The sequence below is a fragment of the Neomonachus schauinslandi genome, chromosome 5, assembly GCF_002201575.2.
Source record: "Neomonachus schauinslandi chromosome 5, ASM220157v2, whole genome shotgun sequence".
NCBI lineage: Eukaryota > Metazoa > Chordata > Mammalia > Carnivora > Phocidae > Neomonachus > Neomonachus schauinslandi.
This window is the reverse complement of record NC_058407.1, coordinates 8,012,472-8,033,114: the sequence shown is the minus strand read 5'-3', so window position 1 is coordinate 8,033,114 and position 20,643 is coordinate 8,012,472.

Below are 20,643 nucleotides of genomic sequence, written 5' to 3'. Positions count from 1 at the left end.
TTGATCCTCCTTTCTCAAAACACTCTCCTCTCTTGGCCTCAGCTGGTCCACACTACATGGGTTTCTTCTACCCCATTGGCTGTTCCTATTTAGCCTCGTTTCCTGAATCCCCCTCCCTCTCCCTCCAATGAGGAAGGGGCTCAGGACTCCATCCCAAATTCTCTTATCCCTCTATGCATTTTTCCAGTAAAAGCTCACTGCCCCCCATCCACAGCTCCATAACTTACAACTTATTTCTCTTCATTCCTTTTAATAGCCAAATATATTCCACTGTGTGGGTATGTGACATTGTGTTTATCCATTCAACTGTATTTTTTTTAGGGGGGTGGTGAGGGTCAGAGGGAGATAAAGAAATCTTAACCTGGCTCCACGCCTAGCACAGAGCCCAACAAGGGGCTTGATCTCACGACCCTGAGATCATGACCTGAGCTGAAACCAAGAGTCGGACGCTTAAACCACTGAGCCACCCAGGCGCCCCTATCAATTCATCTATTGATGGACATTCATATTGTTTCCACTTTTTAACTATTATGAATAATGCTGCTATGAATATTCATGTATAAATTTTTGTGAGGACTGATATTTTCATTTCTCTTGAATATATACCTAGAAGTGGAATTGCTGGGTCATATGGCAAGTCTATGGGGTTTTTTTAAATATATAAATTTTTTTTTTAAATTTGGGGGGTATATTTTATTTTATTTTTGTTTTTTTAAGTTACCTCTACATCTAATGTGGGGCTCAAACTCACAACCCCGAGATCAAGAGTGACACACTCTACCGACAGCCAGCCAGGTGCCTCAGGAACTCTTACGTTTAACTTCTCAAAGAACCACTATTTTCCACAGTGCTGCACCATTTTACATTTCTACTATCAGCCCATGAAGGTTCCAATTTCTCCACATCCTACCAACACTTGTTTTGTCTGATTATAGCCATCCTAGTGGGTGTGAAGTGGTATCTCATTGTGGTTTTGATTGGCATTTCCCTATTGGCTAATGATGTTGAGAATGTTTTCATGTGCTCATTGTCAATTTGTACATCTTCTTTAGAGAAATATCTACTCAAATCCTTTGCTCGTTTTATTTTATTTTACTTTTAAAGATTTTATTTATTTGACAGAGAGAGACACAGCGAGAGAAGGAACACAAGCAGGGGGAGTGGGAGAGGGAGAAGCAGGCTTCCCGCTGAGCAGGGAGCCCGACGCGGGGCTCGATCCCAGGATCCTGGGATCATGACTTGAGCCGAAGGCAGACGCTTCACGACTGAGCCACCCAGGCGCCCCATCCTTTGCTCATTTTAAAATTAAATTATCTGTCTTATTATTGAGCTGTAAATGTTCTTTGTATATTCTGGATACAAAATATGCAATTTTTTTTTTCCATTTGGTGGGATATCTTTTCACTTTCTTGATAGTGTCCTTTGGAACACAAGTTTTAAATTTTTGATGAAGTCCACTTTATATGCTTTTCTTTGATTCTTGTGCTCTTAGTGTCATATCTAAGAAACTGTTTCCTAACCTGAGGTCATGAAGATGTACTCCTGTATTTTCTTCTGAGAGTTTTTATAGTTTTGGCCCTTACATTTAGGTGTATGACCCATTCTGAGTTAATTGTTCTGTACGGTATGAGGTAAGGGTCCAACTTCAATATTTTGCATGTGCCTATCCAGTTGTCCTAGCACCATTTCCTTTTTTTTTTTAAGATTTTGTTTATTTATTTGATATATGTAGAGAGACAGACAGAGCACGAGCAGGGGGAGGGGCAGCAGGAGAGGGAGAAGCAGACACCCCACTGAGCAGGGAGCCCAACATGGGGCTCGATCCTGGGACTCCGGGCTCATGACCCGAGCTGAAGGCAGACGCTTAACCAACTGAGCCACCCAGGTGCCCGGGATTATTTTCTTAATTTCATTTTTGGGATGTTCCTTGCTGGCATATGGAAATACAATTACTTTTCATATAGTGATCTTGTAGCCTGCAACGTTGTTAAACTCATTTATTAGTTCTAATAGTTTTTTCGAAGATTCCTTAGGATTTTCTATGTACAAGATCATCTCATCTGTAAAAAGAGATAGTTTTACTTATTTCATTCTAGTCTGGATACATTTTATTTCTTTTTCTTGCCTAATTACCCTAGCTAGAACCTCCAAAACAATGTTAAAGAGAAGTGGTGACATCGGACATTTTGTCTTCTTCTTGATCTTAAGGGGACGTCATTCAGTCTTTCACCATTAAGTTTGATGTTAGCTAGGGGTTTTTCATAGATTCCCTTATTCAGGTGTGGAAGTTCCCTTCTATTCTTAGTTTGTTTAGCATTTTTGTCATGAAAGGCTGTTGCGTTTTATCAAATGCTTTCTTCTAAATCTACTGAGATATGGGGTTTGTTTATTTGTTTTGTCTTTTATTCTATTAATGTGTTATATTACATTAAGTGATTTTGAATGTGTGTTAAGGGTCCCCAAGACCACCTTCAGGATTGATGAATCACAAGGAGGATTCATAGGACTCAGCATATAGTCATACTCACAGCTAAGTTTTATTACAGTGAAAGGATACAGAGCAAAATCAGCAAAGGGAAACAGCACATGGGGCAAAGTCCAGAGGAAATCAGGTCAGGCACAGGCTTCCAGAGTACTCTCCCAATAGAGTCAATATAGTAAACGCCTAGTTCCTCCAAAAAGTCATGACAACATAGTGAAATGTTGTCTGCCAGGGAAGTTCATTCGATAACTTCAATGCCCAAGATTTTTAAAAGATTTTATTTATTTATTTGACAGAGGGAGACACAGTGAGAGAGGGAACACAAGCAGAGGGAGTGGGAGAAGGAGAAGCAGCCTTCCTGCTGAGCAGGGAGCCCGATGTAGGGCTTGATCCCAGGACCCTGGGACCATGACCTGAGCTGAAGGCAGATGCTTAATCGGCTGAGCCACCAGGTGCCCCAATGCCCAAGATTTTTAATAGGGGCTGGCCATGTAGGCACCCTCTGCTTAGCATGTGCCAAAATTCTGACTCCAGAAGGAAAGCAGGTATTTAGCATAGACCACACTGTTTGTACAAACGGTGTAGTCACAGTGAACAACTCTTACCAGTCCTGAAATCCATGTTCCCAGATGCCAGCTAAGGGTCAACCTCATAATCAGGCCTTTCTAAGGAGAGCAGTCTCAAGCTCAACATGTTAACTCTCTTCTACAGAAGACATTAAACCAACCTTGTACTCCTGGGATAGATCCCACTTGATCATGATGTATAATCCTTTTTATATATTGTTGGATTCAGTTTCCCAGTATTTTGTTCAGGATTTTTGCATCTAAATTCATAAAAGATATTACTCTGTAGTTTTCTTTTCTTGTGATGCCCTTGTTTGGTTTTGGTATCTGATTAATACTGGCCTCATACAATGATTGGGAAGTGTTCCTTCCTCTTCTGTTTCTTGGAAGGGTTTGTGGAAGACTGGTGTATGAGTTTCCTATTGCTACTGTAAAATTACCACAAACTTAGTGGCTTAAAATAACACAAACTTATTCTTTTACATTTCTGGAAATTGAAAATCCAAAATGAATCTAAAGAGCTAAAATCAAAGTGTAGCAGGGCTGGTTCCTTCTGGATGCTCCAGGAGAAAATCTATTCCTTTCCTATTCCAGTTTCTAGAAGCTGCTTATTGCTCTTTCCTCCATCCTCAATGCCATCTGAGTAGTCGGTTCTCTTTTGGGCTCTGCTTCCCTTTGCTTCCTTTCCCATGTGGTGTTCTTTTTTTTTTTTTTTTTAAGATTTTATTTATTTATTTGAGAGAGAGAATGAGATAGAGAGAGCATGAGAGGGGGGAGGGTCAGAGGGAGAAGCAGACTCCCTGTTGAGCAGGGAGCCCAATGTGGGACTCGATCCCAGGACTCCAGGATCATGACCTGAGCCGAAGGCAGTCGCTTAACCAACTGAGCCACCCAGGCGCCCTCCCCACGTGGCGTTCTAACTCTGACTCTTCAATCATCCCTTCTCTAAGGACCTTTGTGATTACATTGGGCCCATTCCAATAATCCAAAATGATCTCATCATCTCAAGATTCTTAACGTAATTACACCTGCAAAATCCCTTTTGCCATGTGAATTAGCATTCATAGGTTCTTTAGATTAAGACATGGATATCTTTGGAGAGCCATTATTCAACCTACCACAATTGGTATAATTCTTTGAATGTTTGGTACAATTCACCAATGAAGCTATCTGGGACTGGGCTTTTCTTTGTGGGACGTTTCTAATTATTAATTTGATGTCTTTACTGGCTATAGGCCTATTTATATTTTCAGTTTCTTCTTGAGTCATTTTGAGTGTTTGCGTTTTCCTAGAATTTATCCATTTCATTTAAATTATCTAATTTGTTGGAGTAAAGTTGTTCATAATATCCTTTTTTCCCCTTTTTTATTCAGCTTTATTGAGGTATAATTAACAAATAAAATTGTATATATTTAAGGTGTATAGCATGATGATTTGACATATGTATACCTTGTGAATTGATTATCACCATCAGGTAATTAACACATCCATCAACTCAGAGAGTTACCCTTTTTGTATGTAGACACTTACAGTCTATACTGTTAACAAATTTCAAGTACATAACACGGTATTATTAACTGTAGTCACCGTGCTATACATTAGATCCCCAGAGTTTATTCCTCTTATAACTGAAAGCTTGTGCCCTTTGAGCAGCATTTTCCTATATACTCTCCTCTTATAATCTTTTTTATTTCTCTAAGTTTTGTGGCTATGTTCCCTCATTTATTTCTGATTTTTATAATTTTAATCTCCTCTCCTTTTTCTGTGTCAGTCTAACTAAAAGTTTATGACTTCTGTTGAATTTTTCAAAAAACCAGCTTTGGGTTTTGTTGATTTTCTTTTTTTTTTTCTATAGTTCATTTATTTCCGCTCTAGTCTTTATTATTTCCTTCCTGCTTCTTGCTTTGGGTTTAGTGTGCTTTTTTTTTTCCTAGTTTCTTAAGGTGGAAGTTTAGGTTGTTGATTGAGATCTCTTTTTTTAAAAATAGGCATTTATAGTTATAAATTTCACTCTGAGCACTGCTTTACCTACATTCTATATGTTTTGGTCCTTGACATTTAAGGGGCAATGTTGTGTAGGGGGTTAAGGTCACAGCCTCTGGAACTCACACTCCCTGGGTTGAAATTCAGCTCTACTGTTTAATAGCTGCTTGGTCTTAGGCAGAGCCTCATCTGTAAAATGATATAATAGTAATATTGATAAGGAGAATCTGTGTCCTAAAATGGCCGACCGAGCCAGCGGGAGAGTCCTAGTCCTTGCTCCGGGGCTCTTCCGGGTTCTTCTCCCTGCTCTGCTTTCCGCGCGCACCAATCTGGGTTCTTCTCCCTGCCCTGCTTCGCGCACGCGCCAAAAGTGCCAAGTATGCGGAAGTAGAAGCGTATAAATTTCCCCCTTTGTGCTCAGGGCTCAGACCTTTGGAGACCACTCTCCTCTGAGCCCACCGGCGTTAAATAAACCCTATCCTCCAAGATCTCCGAGGTGCTGCTTGGTTCTTCCATCGGGCGATCCAGTCCAGGTTCTGTAACATTTAGTTCCCTGACCAGGAAACCCAACCACACTGGCCCATTGTTGCCACCGGTTTGGGGGCAACGGTGGGGTGGCGATGGAACGAGGGATCCTAACGGAGAAGGCACGCCCTGCCTAATTTTTGGCAGTCTCCGCCCCGGTTGCCTTGGGCTGGCCCCGCTCCGCTGTTCCTGCCAGACTCGAGGAGACTTGGCAGGTGAGGACCTGGTTCCGACATCAGATTCCGGTAAGGCCTGGGGCCCCAGGACTCAGACAGGCCCACCCTCATTGGGGTGGAAAGGGAGCCTGATCACCTCCCAGAGACCTCTTAGAGGTCTCACAGGTAGGGATTCCCAGGGAGGGAATGTAATAACTTCTGGAGTGTGAATGTGTGAGTGAATGTGCAGTCCAACCTGGCTTGCTCAAGCGGACTGATTCTGTGACTCCACGGGTGGGCACCCTTAAGGTCCCCAGAAGCCTACAGAGTCTGAGTGGGCCCATCTGTGATTCCGTGGTGAACAGCATACATTATCTATGGCGGCATCAGAATAGTGTCCGATCGTAAGTCACAACGCTGAGATCACTACAGCTAAGCCTTGCCTAAGCTCCTTCGGAACACGGCCAAACGGGCATCTGATTGGTCTCATCTCAGGAGGTACCCCCCCTTTTTCTGTCTCTGTGCCACCGCACACGGGGACATCACCATGGGGTCAGGGCAGAGTAAACCTATGGTTCTGGAGACCATGATCAAAAATTTCAAGAAGGGGTTTTCAGGAGACTATGGAGTCAGGATGAACCCTGGCAAGTTGAGAACCCTATGTGAATTGGAATGGCCCACCTTTGATGTCCAGTGGCCTTCAGAAGGGACATTGGATGTCCCAGTGATTCATCGAGTATGGCGAGTCAGTAACAGGAGAACCAGGACACCCTGACCAGTTTCTGTACATTGACTCCTGGCTAGGAATTGCTCAGACCCTTCCCCTCTGGGTGCGATTTGCTTGCAATAGGAGGGACAGGCCAGGGTCTTAATCGCCTCATCCAAATGACCTAAAGAAAATCAGTAAAGCCCCAGTCTCCACAAATCCTAGCCAGAGAGCCCAAGGACGAACCAATCCTGCCCCCACCGTACATACCCCCAAGACCGCCTACCCCTGGCCCTTCAGCTCCAGACACTCGCCGCCATTGGTTTCACCGGTGCCCCCAGACCCTGAGGATCCACCGGCGCCCCCAGGCCCAAAAGATCCACTTTCTCCAGGACCAGCAGCCAGGCTGCGCCCCAGGCCGGGTGCAAGCGCCCTCCAAATGCCAGTACGAGAGATGCGGGAACCCTAGAGCCACGATGAAGACGGGACGGTCCAACCTGGTCATTCCATGATGTATTATCAGCCCTTCTCCACCACCGACCTCCTCAACTGGAAACATAACACCCCATCCTACTCTGAGAAACCACAGGCTATGGTAGACCTCATGGAATCCCTCTTCCAGACTCATCAGCCAACCTGGGAAGACTGCCAATAGTTATTCCGTACCCTGTTTAACCCAGAGGAAAGAAGGAGAATAATGAAAGGTGCATGGCAGTACCTGGAAGAGCACATACCAGCGGGAGTCATCGACCCTTCTGCCTGGGCTAATACAGCTGCGCCCGAAGAGTGCCCAGCATGGGACTTCACCACAACCAAGGGACAGGCCCATATCCGCTGGTACCAGGAGGCCCTCCTCCGGGGAATCCGGGTAGGAGCTAAGAAACCCTTGAACATGACTAAGGTATCCTGGGTCACTGAACAACCAGGGGAGTCCCCCGGGGACTACTACGAAAGACTATGTGAAGCCTATAGGATATACACTCCATCTGACCCCGAGGCACAGGAAAGCCAACAGATGGTAAACACCTCCTTCGGGGCTCAGGCAACCCCAGACATCAGAGAAAAACTTAAGAAACTAGAGGGTTTTGCCAGGATGAACATCACCCAACTAATAGAGATTGCCAATAAGCTCTACATGAACAGGGAGGTCGCAGCCGAATGGGAAGCTGATAAAAAGGTGAAAAAGAAAGTCAGCCTCCTCACCGCCGCCCTGAAAGAAAAGGACAACACAAAGATGGGGAGACCCTAACCACAGAAAGGGGGGAAGTCCAGAACCCCCTTGGCAAGGGATCAATGTGCCTACTGTAAAGAGAAAGGTCACTGGAAAAATGAATGTCCCAACTGGGGAAAGGCCCAAAAGCCCAGCTGCTACAAGGAAGAACCCCGAGAGAAGGACCTCGTAGGCCTTGCGGGGATGGACTCAGACTGAGGGGGACCGGGCTCTTTCCTCCTTGGCCCCCATGAGTCCATGGTCAAAATGAAGGTGGGGGGCCAACCAGTGACTTTTATGGTTGATACTGGGGCCGAGCACTCTATTGTCACCTCCCCAGTGGTACCTTTCAGCAAAAAGACTGCGACATCCTCGGGGCCACCGGGATGCGGGCGATACAACAGCCCTTCTGCCAGGCTTGCCAATGTGAACTCGGGGGCCACAAGGTCCAACACGAATTCCTTTATCTGCCTGATTGCCCCATCCCTCTCCTGGGCGGAGACATACTCTCCAAGCTTAGGGCTCAGATAACCTTTGAGCCCACTGGACACACTAGCCTCCAACTGAAGAGGAGACAGGGTCTCTAATACTAGCAATTACCATGCCAAGGGAAGAAGAATGGAGGCTATTCTGTGCCCAGGCCCAACCAAGCAGCCTGCCAGAGTCAGACTCGCCTTCCCTTCAGTATGGGCTGAAAACAACCCACCTGGACTAGCCCAGAATCAGGCCCCTATCATTTTTGAACTGATCCCAGGAGCCCAACCTCAGAGGCAAAGGCAATATCCCCTTCCACAAGAAGCTAAGATCGGCCTCCAAGAACTTCTGACCAAACTTAAAGCAGCAGGTATTCTAGTCGAGTGCCATTCGGCCTGGAATACCCCACTCCTGCCAGTCAAGAAGCCAGGAGGGGGATACTGATCAGTTCAAGACCTACGGGGCATCAACAAGGTGACCATCTCTCTGCACCCAGTGGTCCCGAATCCATACACCCTCCTCAGCCAAATCCCAGGGTCAGCCAGATGGTTCACTTGCCTAGATCTGAAGGATGCCTTCTTCTGCCTCCGCTTAGCTCCCCAGAGCCAGCCACTATTTGCCTTTGAATGGTCTGAACCTGATACAGGGCGCCAGATGCAACTGACTTGGATGCGCCTCCCTCAGGGGTTTAAAAATTCACCACCCTCTTTGGGGAAGCGCTGGCCGCTGACCTCGCCAGCTTCCCAAGAGAGGCCACAGGATGCACCCTCCTCCAGTATGTGGATGACCTCCTCCTTGCCAGTGACACACAAGAAGACTGCGCAAAAGGCACAAAGGCCCTCCTACAGCTCCTGTCAGACTCGGGATACCGAGCCTCATGGAAAAAGGCACTAATCTGCCAACAACAGGTCCGATACCTTGGTTTCCTCCTCACCTAAGGGAAAAGAGAACTAGGGCCAGAGAGGACAAGGGTCATCATCTCCCTGCCACAGCCCCAGACAAAAAGGGGCCTATGAGAATTCATGGGGGCTGCAGGATTCTGCCGCATCTGGATCCCTGGGTTCTTGGCAATAGCAAGACCCCCTTTATGATCTCTTAGGGGGACCAGATTGAGAACCCCCTGCCTGGACTGAGGAAGCAGAAGCTGCTTTCACAGAGATAAAGACCACCCTGGGGCGGGCTCCAGCCCTGTGCCTGCCAGATGTAGAGAAACCCTTCAATCTCTTTGTGCATGGAAAGGAAAAAATAGCGCTCGGGGTACTCACCCAGACTGTTGGACCCTGGCAATGTCCAGTTGCCTACCTGTCAAAGAAGCTGGAGCCCATGGCAGAGGGATGGCCCCCGTGCCTCAGGGCGCTGGCAGCCACAGTCCTACTCATCAAGGAGGCGGAAAAACTTACCCTGGGGCAAGAACTTAACATCAAGGTCCCTCATGCAGCTGTGTCCCTCATGAACACACAGGGACACCACTTCCTTTCCAACTCTCGGCTAGCACAATACCAAGGGCTCCTCTGCAAAAACCCGCAGGTCACCCTCGAAACAGTAAGGGCATTAAATCCAGCAACCTTTCTCCCCAGAGAAGAGGGGGAACCAGACCATGACTGCTCCTAGGTGACTGATGAAGTCTACGTGAGCCGTCCAGATCTGCGGGATCAAGCCATAAAGAATCCAGAGCTCACGCTGTTCAGCGATGGCAGCAGTTACCTACAGGAGGGTGCCCGGAAAGCGGGTTATGCAGTAACCACAACCACTGAAGTCCTAGAAGCTAAGGCATTACCAGCTGGATGGTCAGCTCAACAGGCTGAATTGTATCCCTTAGTCCTGAGTCAACATCTATACTGACTCTCAGTACGCCCTCACTACTGTACATATACATGGGGCCATCTACAAGGAAAGGGGCCTCCTAACCACAGCAGGAAAAGCTATCAAGAACAAGGAGCAGATACTGAGACTCCTCGAAGCCGTCTGGCTTCCAAAGGAAGTAGCAATCCTGCACGGTAAGGGACACCAGAAAGGAGACGACCCCATAGTGTGAGGAAATTGGCAGATGAGGCAGCCAAGACCGCAGCCAGTGAGGACATGGACAGAGCCCCTTCCCTCACCATGGCCCTGACACCCCCAGAAGAAGTCCCTCCACCCAGTTACACTAAAAAGGAAAAGGAATGGGCCATGGCTGAGGGGGCCACCCTGACTGAAAAGGGATGGCCTGCCTCTCCCTCTGACCCTCCTCCCCCCTTCTCATGCCCTCTCTCTCAAATAAATAAATAAAATCTTAAAAAAAAAAAAAAAAAAGAAGCACTACTACATCAGTCAGCTGCCAGCACTATGCCGAGCAACGAGTGAACGATGCATAACATGTGCTAAAAATAATGCTTGGTCTGCACCACGGCCCCCGCCAGGTGTCCAGAGGATGGGAGCAGCCCCCTTCGAAGATCTAGAGGTAGACTTCACAGATGTGCAGGCGAGCCGGGGGTTCAGATATCTCCTAGTAATAGTATGCACATACTCTGGGTGGGTTGAAGCCTTCCCGACCAGGACGGAGCAAAGCCAGGAAGTAGCTAAAGTCCTCTTGTGGGAGATCGTGCCCCGGTTCAGCCTGCCATTAACAAGCCATGGTGACAATGGACCCACATTTGTGGCAGACGTTGTACAGTCTTGACCAAATCTCTCAGCATCACCTGGAGACGCCACACCGCTTACTGGCCCCAAAGTTCAGGGAAAGTAGAGCGAATGAATCGCACCCTCAAGGGAACCTTAGCACAGTTTTTTCAGGAGACTAACCTCCCATGGCCGGATCTGCTACCCCTAGCTCTCCGGCGTGCTCACTGCACGCCCGGGACATCAGGTTTCTTCCCATTCGAATTAATATATGGACGGCCTCCCCCATGCTTGGGAAGCCTTCCAGGAAACTTGCATCAGGTTGGAGATAAAGGGATAAAGGAGCAGCTTCAGGCCCTGGGGGCCACCCTAAATAAATTACAAAAGTACACCATTGAGAGGGCCCCAATCTCCTTAGTCTCAGGTACACTCCTTCCAGACAGGGGACTCAGTTTGGGTCAAAGATTGGAAGAAAGACCCCCTCAAACTGCAGTGGACAGCGCCCCACACTGTTGTTCTAACCACCCCTACTGCCCTCAAGGTCTCAGGTGTCACGCCGTGGGTCCACCACTCAAGAGTGAAGAAAGCTCATCATTCGGATGAGGAGCCACACCAGTGGAGTCCAGCCGTGGTCCCTGGCTCTCATCGGTGTGATTTCCCTCATCTTGGGAGCTGGACTCTACACTGGCCCCTCCTGACTGGACTTTCTCCCAGAGGTTTCTACTTAAGGTCATAGATCCCACTTTTACTGGCCCTCTGCTGTCTACTCCTGAGCGCATTTCACCATGGTTTTCCTGGCCCCAGTTAGTCCTGGTCTTCTGCTACCTGGTGTGCTGTTAGGTTTATGATTAAGTCTGTGTTCTCCCCAAGCCTTGCAGTCAACCCTCAGAGTCAAACAGAATGATTCCCTCTAAACTAGGTGTTTAAAGGGGCATCAAAGGGGGGAATGATAAGGAAAATCTGTGTCCTAAGATGGCCGACTGAGCCAGTAGGAGAGTCCCAGTCCTTGCCCCAGGGCTTTTCCGGGTTCTTATCCCTGCTCTGCTTCCTGCACACACCAATCCCGGTTCTTCTCCCTGCCCCCGCTTGCCAAAAGTGCCAAGTATGTGGAAGTAGAAGTGTATAAAATGCCCCCTTTGTTTGTGCTCAGGGCTCAGACCTTTGGAGACCACTCTCCTCTGAGCCTGCTGGCATTAAATAAACCTCCTATCTTCCAAGATCTCCGAGTGCCGCTTGGTTCTTCCTTCAGGTGACCCAGTCCAGGTTCCATAACAATGGTAAATACCTGAAAGAATTGTTTTAAGGGTTCTACAAATATGCATATAAGTATACATAAAGGATATAGACCAATGCACGGAAAATAGAAAGCTCTCAATAAGTGTAGCTGGTGTTATTTATTCAGTGAATATTTATTGAATCCCCGCTACGGAGCAGGCTCAGTTTTCCGTCAGTGGGGACAGAATGATAAACAAGACTAGGGCACTACTCTCCTGGCATTTGTGTTTCATAAATGGGAGAGACAGGCAGACAGACAGAAAATAAATAAGTAAATATATAAATTAGGGGAATGTGTTACATTGAGAAATAAAACAGGGTAGGGGCGCCTGGGTGGCTCAGTTGGTTGAGCGACTGCCTTCGGCTCAGGTCATGATCCTGGAGTCCCTGGATCGAGTCCCGCATCGGGCTCCCTGCTCGGCGGGGAGTCTGCTTCTCCCTCTGACCCTCCCCCCTCTCATGTGCTCTCTCTCTCATTCTCTCTCTCTCAAATAAATAAATAAAAAAATCTTTAAAAAAAAAAAAAGAAATAAAACAGGGTGATGTGCTAGAGATTGGCTGAGGGGCTACTTTATATTGGGAGAGGGGGTTAGGGAAAGCCATATCTAAATGAAATCTGTCAGGGACAGAACATGCCAAGCTGAGGGAAGGGCTCATGCGGGGCCTACAACAGGAACAAAGAGTGGAATGTTTGAGACCTCTCCGGAAGGCTAGAGATGGGGACAAGGAGAGAGTGGTATAAGAAGAAGTCAGTCTAGGTCTTTTATCTATTTATTTTTTTTTTTATTTTTTTATTTTTTTTTAAGATTTTATTTATTCATTTGAGACACAGAGATACAGAGAGAGAGCATGAGCAGGGGTAGAGGCAGAGGGAGAGGGAGAAGCAGGCTCCCTGCTGAGCCAGGAGCCCGATGTGGGGCTTGATCCCAGGACCCTGGGATCATGACCTGAGTCGAAGACAGATGCTTAACCATCTGAGCCACCCAGGCGCCCCTATTTTTATTTTTTTTAAGATTTTATCCATTTATTTGACAGAGAGAGACACAGTGAGAGAGGGAACGCAAGCAGGGGGAGTGGGAGAGGGAGAAGCAGGCTTCTCACGGAGCAGGGAGCCCGATGTGGGGCTCGATCCCAGGACCCTGGGATCGTGACCTGAGCCGAAGGCAGACGCTTAACGACTGAGCCACCCAGGCGCCCCCAGTCTAGGTCTTTTAAATGGCTTCATGAGATTCCAGAGTCTGGCTGCTCCTTAATTTTTAAATATTCTCTTATTGATGGTTGTTTTCCAATTTGTTACTATTACAAATAATGCCAGCACACCAGGTGCATCTTTGTGTGCTCATGGGAATCTAAAATAGATTCCTAGAGGTGAAATTGTTGGGTTGTATTACTTTTTAATTGGAAACAATGTTATTACAAAATAAATAAGGGACCATGGGATGGAAAATGGGGCTGACACCACAGACACATTCTAGAAGACTCTCATGTGTGGGGAAGTTTAGCCTTGGGGTAGCAAGAAGATACTGAATAATGAACTAGAATTATCATTTATTAAGAGCTAACCATGTCCCTGGCTCTCCACTTCCTTACATGGAAATTCATATCTCATCCCCATAAAAATGCTCTGCTATGGAACTATTGGTCTCCATCATTTTACAGCCAAGGAAACAGAGACTGAGTTAAAATAACTTGCCAACAAAAGTCACATGGCCCGTAAGCCTGGATTTGCACCTGGGAATCTTGACTCCACTTTTTTTTTTTTTTTAAGATTTTATTTATTTATTTGACAGAGAGAGAGACAGCGAGAGCAGGAACACAAGCAGGGGGAGTGGGAGAGGGAGAAGCAGGCTTCCCTCGGAGCAGGGAGCCCGATGCGGGGCTCGATCCCAGGACCTTGGGATCATGACCTGAGCTGAAGGCAGACGCTTAACGACTGAGCCACCCAGGCGCCCCTTGACTCCACTTTTAAGTTTAAGCACTTTATCTAGTGGTTGAGGAGCTGGGAGTCTGGAGACACTATTGGTGGGAATGGGTCAAAGGCAGACCAAGAACACAGTGTGTTCACACTTCTTCCTAGGTGAGAATAGCTCTGACAGTTTTGAAAGAAATCATTGATTAGCACCCATTATGTTGTGAAATTAATAAATTAAAAAAAAATCTATACATATTCATGCATCTTGTCAGTTGCCTTATAATTAACATCCTCTTTCATTTTTCCCATTTAAGATAACCTTTAGATGGATACATGTTACCTGGGATAAAAATCACATCTCTCCCCCTCCTTGCATTAGCTGTGGCCAAGTGTCTAAGCTCTTGTGGGTCGAATATAGGTAGAGGTGCTGTCTGGTGGCTTCTAGGAAAAAAGTAAGAGACTGTGGGTGTCCTCTTTGCCTCCTCCTTCATCTCTCCCCAAACTTCTGCGTGGACTGCAGATGCTGTCTTGGCGCTTGAGGACAAAGGCCACCCATTTTCAAAGGGGCATGGGCCAGAGAGCTAGAAGCAGCCTGAGCAGGGAATTTAGTACAGCTGAGCTTCTGTTCCTGCCCCAGGCTGCATGCATATAATACTTTCTATTCTATTCTAGCTCCTTAAAACAAAAAGATGGCTGTGACCCACTTGACTTCACAACACACTCATGGGTCACACGTTCCAGCAGCCCTTGGAAGGCAAGTTCCAAACAAGGCAGGAATACTGGAGAACTAGTTGGGAAAATTCAGTCTTCCTGTGTGTTGGGTGCTGTTTGCTGCTTTTTAGAGTCTTATTGGAGCAGGGCGCAGGCTGAAGCTCCTCAGTCTTTGGCAGAGATAGAAAGGAAGATACTCCCCTGGTGGTGCACAGTCCAAGTTGTCCAAAAATTCCATAGCATGGAGACGACTTTCACAGCTGAAAGAAGCCGTCTGTTTTGGCATTTCAAACCTGAGCAACTATAGGGAGTGGCATGGGAGCTGTAGCAAGAGATTAAACTAACTTTCCCCCCAGAGGCCATGAGCCTGAGGGCAAAAACAGGATTAAAGGATATTGCTCTCCCACCCTATTTCAGAGGGAATGAAGATGGCTGCCATTAGGCTCAACACAGAGGCTCATTTGTAAAAGACCAAGGTACCCAGGCTTAAAAGTTTTATCTAGATGAGATCTTAGGCCATGGTCATTTGCACTTGAAGCAAGTAGTCTGAAAGCCATTTAAGTGTTAGAAAGAATTATATCACCAAAGAAACCCCTAGCTTGGCCTGCAAACGTCTGTGACTACTCAACCCTTGAAGCCATTCCCAGGCTTCAAAAACTGCACCAGCAGGAAGTAGACACTGAAAACTGTGCAGCCCCACTAGGCCATTTCCCCGGTGCCCCCCTCTCTGGTGTCCATGGGGGATAATGGAAAGGGAAACATCTCCCAGAGGGAAGAGCTAGTGGTTGTCAGGTGCACGCAGGAACTAATTCTACTGCCAGAGAAGGCAATCTTCCCTGTTCCTGCTCAGAAGACATTATTGATTGCAGTGGGCCATCATCTGCTATGTGTTTCATAGCCTTTAATTTTCAGAATGGTCATTTTTATTGTGATTATCTTGTTCCTACGCCACTAGCATATATTTATTTATTTTTTTAAATTAATTTTATTTTATTATGTTATGTTAGTCACCATGGATTACATCATTAGTTTTTGATGTAGTGATCCACCATCCATTGTTTTCGTATAACACCCAGCGCTCCATGCAGAACGTGCCCTCTTTAATACCCATCACCGGGCTAACCCATCCCCCCACCCCCTCCCCTCTAAAACCCTCCGTTTGTTTCTCAGAGTCCACCGTCTCTCATGGTTCGTCTCGCCCTCCGATTCCCTCCCTTCATTTTTCCCTTCCTACTAACTTCTTTTTTTTTTTTTTGACCTACAATGTATTATTTGTTTCAGAGGTACAGGTCTGTGATTCATCAGTCTTACACAATTCACAGCGCTCACCATAGCACATACCTCCCCAATGTCCATCACCCAGCCACCCCATCCCTCCCAGCCCCCACCACTCCAGCAACCCTCAGTTTGTTTCCTGAGATTAAGAGTCTCTTATGGTTGTCTCCCTCTCTGGTTTCCTCTTGTTTCATTTGTTCCTCCCTTCCCCTATGATCCTCTATCTTGTTTCTCAAATTCCTCATATCAGTGAGATCATATACTTGTCTTTCTCTGATTGACTTATTTCGCTTAGGATAATACCCTCTAGTTCCATCCACAGATTTCGGGTTTTTTGATGGCTGCCTAATATTCCATTGTATATATAAATATATACTACATCTTCTTTATCCATTCATCTGTTGATGGAAAGCTTGGCTCTTTCCATAGTTTGGCTATTGTGGACATTGCTGCTATAAACTTTGGGGTGCACGTACCCCTTCGGATCACTACATTTGTATCTTTGGGGTGCCACTAACATATATTTAAAGGAGAGTTCATCTTTTAGTTTGTAGGTTGCACCTACTTCTGGATCTGATGGATGGTTATAGACTTTAAGCGGGATGCGATGAGATTTGGGGGTTCTCTACTGGGCACAGGTGAGTATACTTTATGTAGGGGACAAAGGATATATATGTATATGTATATATATACACACACACATATATATATAGGGCGACCATGTGACATACCACCCAAACTACAACACTTCTTTAAAAAAATCTCTATTTTTAATAGTATCTATTCATATGTTAATGTAAGTATGCACGCATGTTTATTTTAATAGCATTATTAAGGTATACTCGGCAAACAAAAAATTGCACATATTTAAAGTATACAAATTGAAAAGTTTTGACCTATGTGTATGTCCATGAAACTGTCACCACAATGAAGATAAGGAACATATCTGTCACTTCTTCCCAAAACTCCTTGTGTCCCTTGGTAAACTTTCTCTCCTGTTTCTCCATGTACCCCCCTCGCCAGGTAAGCACCCATCTACCTCTGTCACTTGTACATTAGCCTGCATTTTCTAGAATGTTACATAAATTTTATATAAATCTATATATAAACACTGTATATACTCTTTTGTCTGGCTTCTTTCATGCAGCATAATTGAGATTCTTTTATGTTGTTGTATGTCTCAGCAATTTATTTCTTTTTATTGCTGAGTAGTGTTTTATTTTTTTCCATTTTTAGTTTAAATTCAATTAATTAACATATAATGTATTATTGGTTTCAGAGGTAGAGAACAGTGATTCATCAGTCTTATATAATACCCAGTGCTCATGACATCACGTGCCCTCCTTAATGTCTATCACCCAGTTACCCCATCCCCTACCCCCGTCCCTTCCAGCAACCCTCAGTTTGTTTCCAATGATTAAGAGTCTCTTATGGTTTGTTTCCCTCTCTGGTTTCATCTTGTTTTATTTTTTTCTCTCTTCCCCTATGATCCTCTGTTTTGTTTCTTAAATTCCACATACCAGTAAGATCATATGATAATTGTCTTTCTCTGATTGACTTATTTCACTTAGCATAATACCCTCTACTTCCATCCACATCTTTGCAAATGGCAAGATTTCATATTTTTTTGATGGCTGAGTTGTATTCCAGCTGAGTAGTGTTTTACTGTGTGGATATACCAGTTTGCTTGTCCATTCACCTGCTGGTGTGCATTCGGCTTGTTTCCAATTTCCACAGGTAAAGCTGCTCTGAATAGTCAGTATTTGTACGGATATTTATGCCTTCTTTTTGTAAATACCTTAAGCTTTTGATTTTCCTTTTTCTTTTATTATGGTAAAAAATATATATCATAAAATTCACCATTTTAACAATTTTAAGTGTTTAGTGGCATGAAGTACATTCACATTATTGTGTTCTTGTAGCCACTTCCAAAATATTTCATCATCTGAAATAGAACTCCATACCCATTAAATAATAACTCCCCCTTTGACCCTCCCCCTAGCCACTCATAACCACTTCCTGTCTCTATGAATCTGCCTATTCCTAGAATATAAGAGGAACCATACAGTATCTGTCCTTTGTGTCTGGCTTCTTTCCCTGAGCATAATGTTTTCAAGATTCATCCATGTTGTACCATGAATTAGTACTTCATTCTTTTTTATGGCTGAATAATATTCCATTGTACATATATTCCACATTTTGTTTATCTATCAATCTGGTAATGGACAACTGGTCCTTTCCCTCTTTTGGCTATTATGAATAATGCTACTATGAATATGGGTGTAGAAGTAATCTGTTTGCATCCCTTCTTTCAATTCTTTTGGGTATATACCTAGAAGTAGAATTCTGGATCATATGTTTCTGTGTTTAACTTTTTGAGGAACCACCAATTTTTCTTCTTTTTTTCACTTTTGAGTGAAAAGGAATGCTGTCGGGGCGCCTGGGTGGCTCAGTTGGTTAAGCGACTGCCTTCGGCTCAGGTCATGATCCTGGAGTCCCGGGATCGAGTCCCGCATCGGCCTCCCTGCTCGGCAGGGAGTCTGCTTCTCCCTCTGACCCTCCTCCCTCTCATGCTCTCTGTCTCTCATTCTCTCTGTCTCAAATAAATAAATAAAATCTTTAAAAAAAAAAAAAAGAAAAGGAATGCTGTCAATAATTATGTGGGATAACAGTGTAAACCATGACAATCCCGTGCAAATTGAAATGTACAATCATCTTTCATACACATAGATATAAGGGTGGGACATGGCAGAAAAAAGTATTGGTTTCCCAATTTATGTTTTCCACTTTCTGTAAAATTTAGGTGTGCACATGACCACTCAGAATGAAGGCCATATTTCCAAGGCTGCCTTGCAGCAAGGTGTCTGGCCAAGGGGATATGTAATGGCAGGTGCAGCTTCTCCCATTTCCTCCTTTTCCAGGCTGGAGTGGAAATGTGATGGCTGCTAGTTCTTGGAGCAGAGGTAACTTGGGAAAGGAAAATGCACAAGGCAGAGCAAGAAGGTGGAAGGAGGCTGGGCCTCTGATACCAGCTGGAGTCCCTAACACCAGTCCTGGGCCACCTACCTCTGGACTTTTACTGGAGAAAGAAAGAAATTCTTGTTTTGTTTGTTTTGAGGTTTTCTACTCCTCATTTTTCCCAATACTCTTAGTAGCTAGTCCATGATTGTTTTAATACTTTAAATGTTACTGATCTTAAGTGTGAAAATCCAACCCAGTCTCTGGCTTTCTTTGCTTTGCTCAACCCTAAACTATTTTGAGTTCCCTTACCCTTCACACCACCTCCTTGCCTTTTGCTCCTACTTTCATGGCAAAAAAAAAAAAAAAAACCCTCAGCATCAACGCTCAGAGCCTACTCCCTGCAGCAGCTTGTTTTCACCAGCACCTGATGAACCTGGCTTTGTCCCTACAGCTGCAAAAGCAGAGGCTCTTGGTTCCTCACCTCCTATGCCTCGGGCTCCAGCTCTGCAGCCTTTCCCTGCTAGTTCTTTTTTTTTTTTTTAAGATTTTATTTATTTATTCATTTATTTGAGAGAGGGAGAGAGAGAGGGAGAGAGAGAGAGCGAGCACATGAGAGGGGGGAGGGTCAGAGGGAGAAGCAGACTCCCTGCCGAGCAGGGAGCCTGATGTGGGACTCAATCCAGGGACTCCAGGATCATGACCTGAGCCGAAGGCAGTTGCTTAACCAACTGAGCCACCCAGGCGCCCTTCCCTGCTAGTTCTTCACCACAATTCCTCAGTCTCTTCAAACCATTGCCTGGCACTCTGTCACACTCACAGAGAACTTGGGCATCTGGGCCCCAGGCAGGGCCAGCTAGGGGAAGGCAACTGGACAGAGAGCTGATGGTGCTAGTGATTGACGTGGGGACTAAATGAAACTCTCCCCACCATCTTGCCATTCTCAGCACCTCAGAAACCTCAGTTCCTGACATCCTCATCTGGTTGCCTCTGTGCCCCCCCCCCCCCCCCCCCCCCAACCCCCCCCCTTTCCGGGGCCGGGGCCCTTCTCAGGCCTCTTGTCTCTTCCTCCTTCTTCTCAGCCTCACCTTAATCATGCCACTTTTCCTACCGGCGGTGGGCCCCACTATTTGCTACCTTTCCAGCATCTTTGACTCCCGCGCACCCAATCCTGCCTCTAGGGCAAGAGTCAGCAAAGGGCAAGATAGCAAATATTTCAGGTTCTGCTGGCCTGTCTTCCTTTGTGGCTAGAAAACCACCATAGACGATCAGTAAATGAATGCGTGGGGCTATGTTCCAATAAATTTTGATTTACAAACACCAGCAGCTGGCCTCTGTAGTTTGCTGCCCCCTGCTCTGGGGCATTGTTCCACCAATTATTCCTGACTCCTCCTGGATTTTTAATTTCTTCCTCTATGCCAGTTTCTTCTTCACATTCTGCAAATGTGTTCAAGTCTCTGCATCTGAATGGCGAAATAGTTGAAAGGGGAGAGAGGATGAGTCAGGGGCAAGGGAACTCAGGACAGTTTGTGGCTGAATTGAAAGAAGGCAAGAGACTGAAAGCGATTTCAGTGAACATATATCAGGAGCAAGTCCTTGTTTGTGGAATCTAAAAAACAAAACAAATGAACAAACACACAAAAAGCAGAAATAGACCCATAAATACAGAGAACAATCTGGTGTTTGGCAGACGCAAGGGGAGTGAGGAGGTAGGCAAAATGAGGGCAGGGGAGTGGGAGGTTCAGGCTTCCCAGTTATGGGACGAGTAAGTCACCGGGATGAAAGATACAGCATAAGGAATCTAGTCAATGGT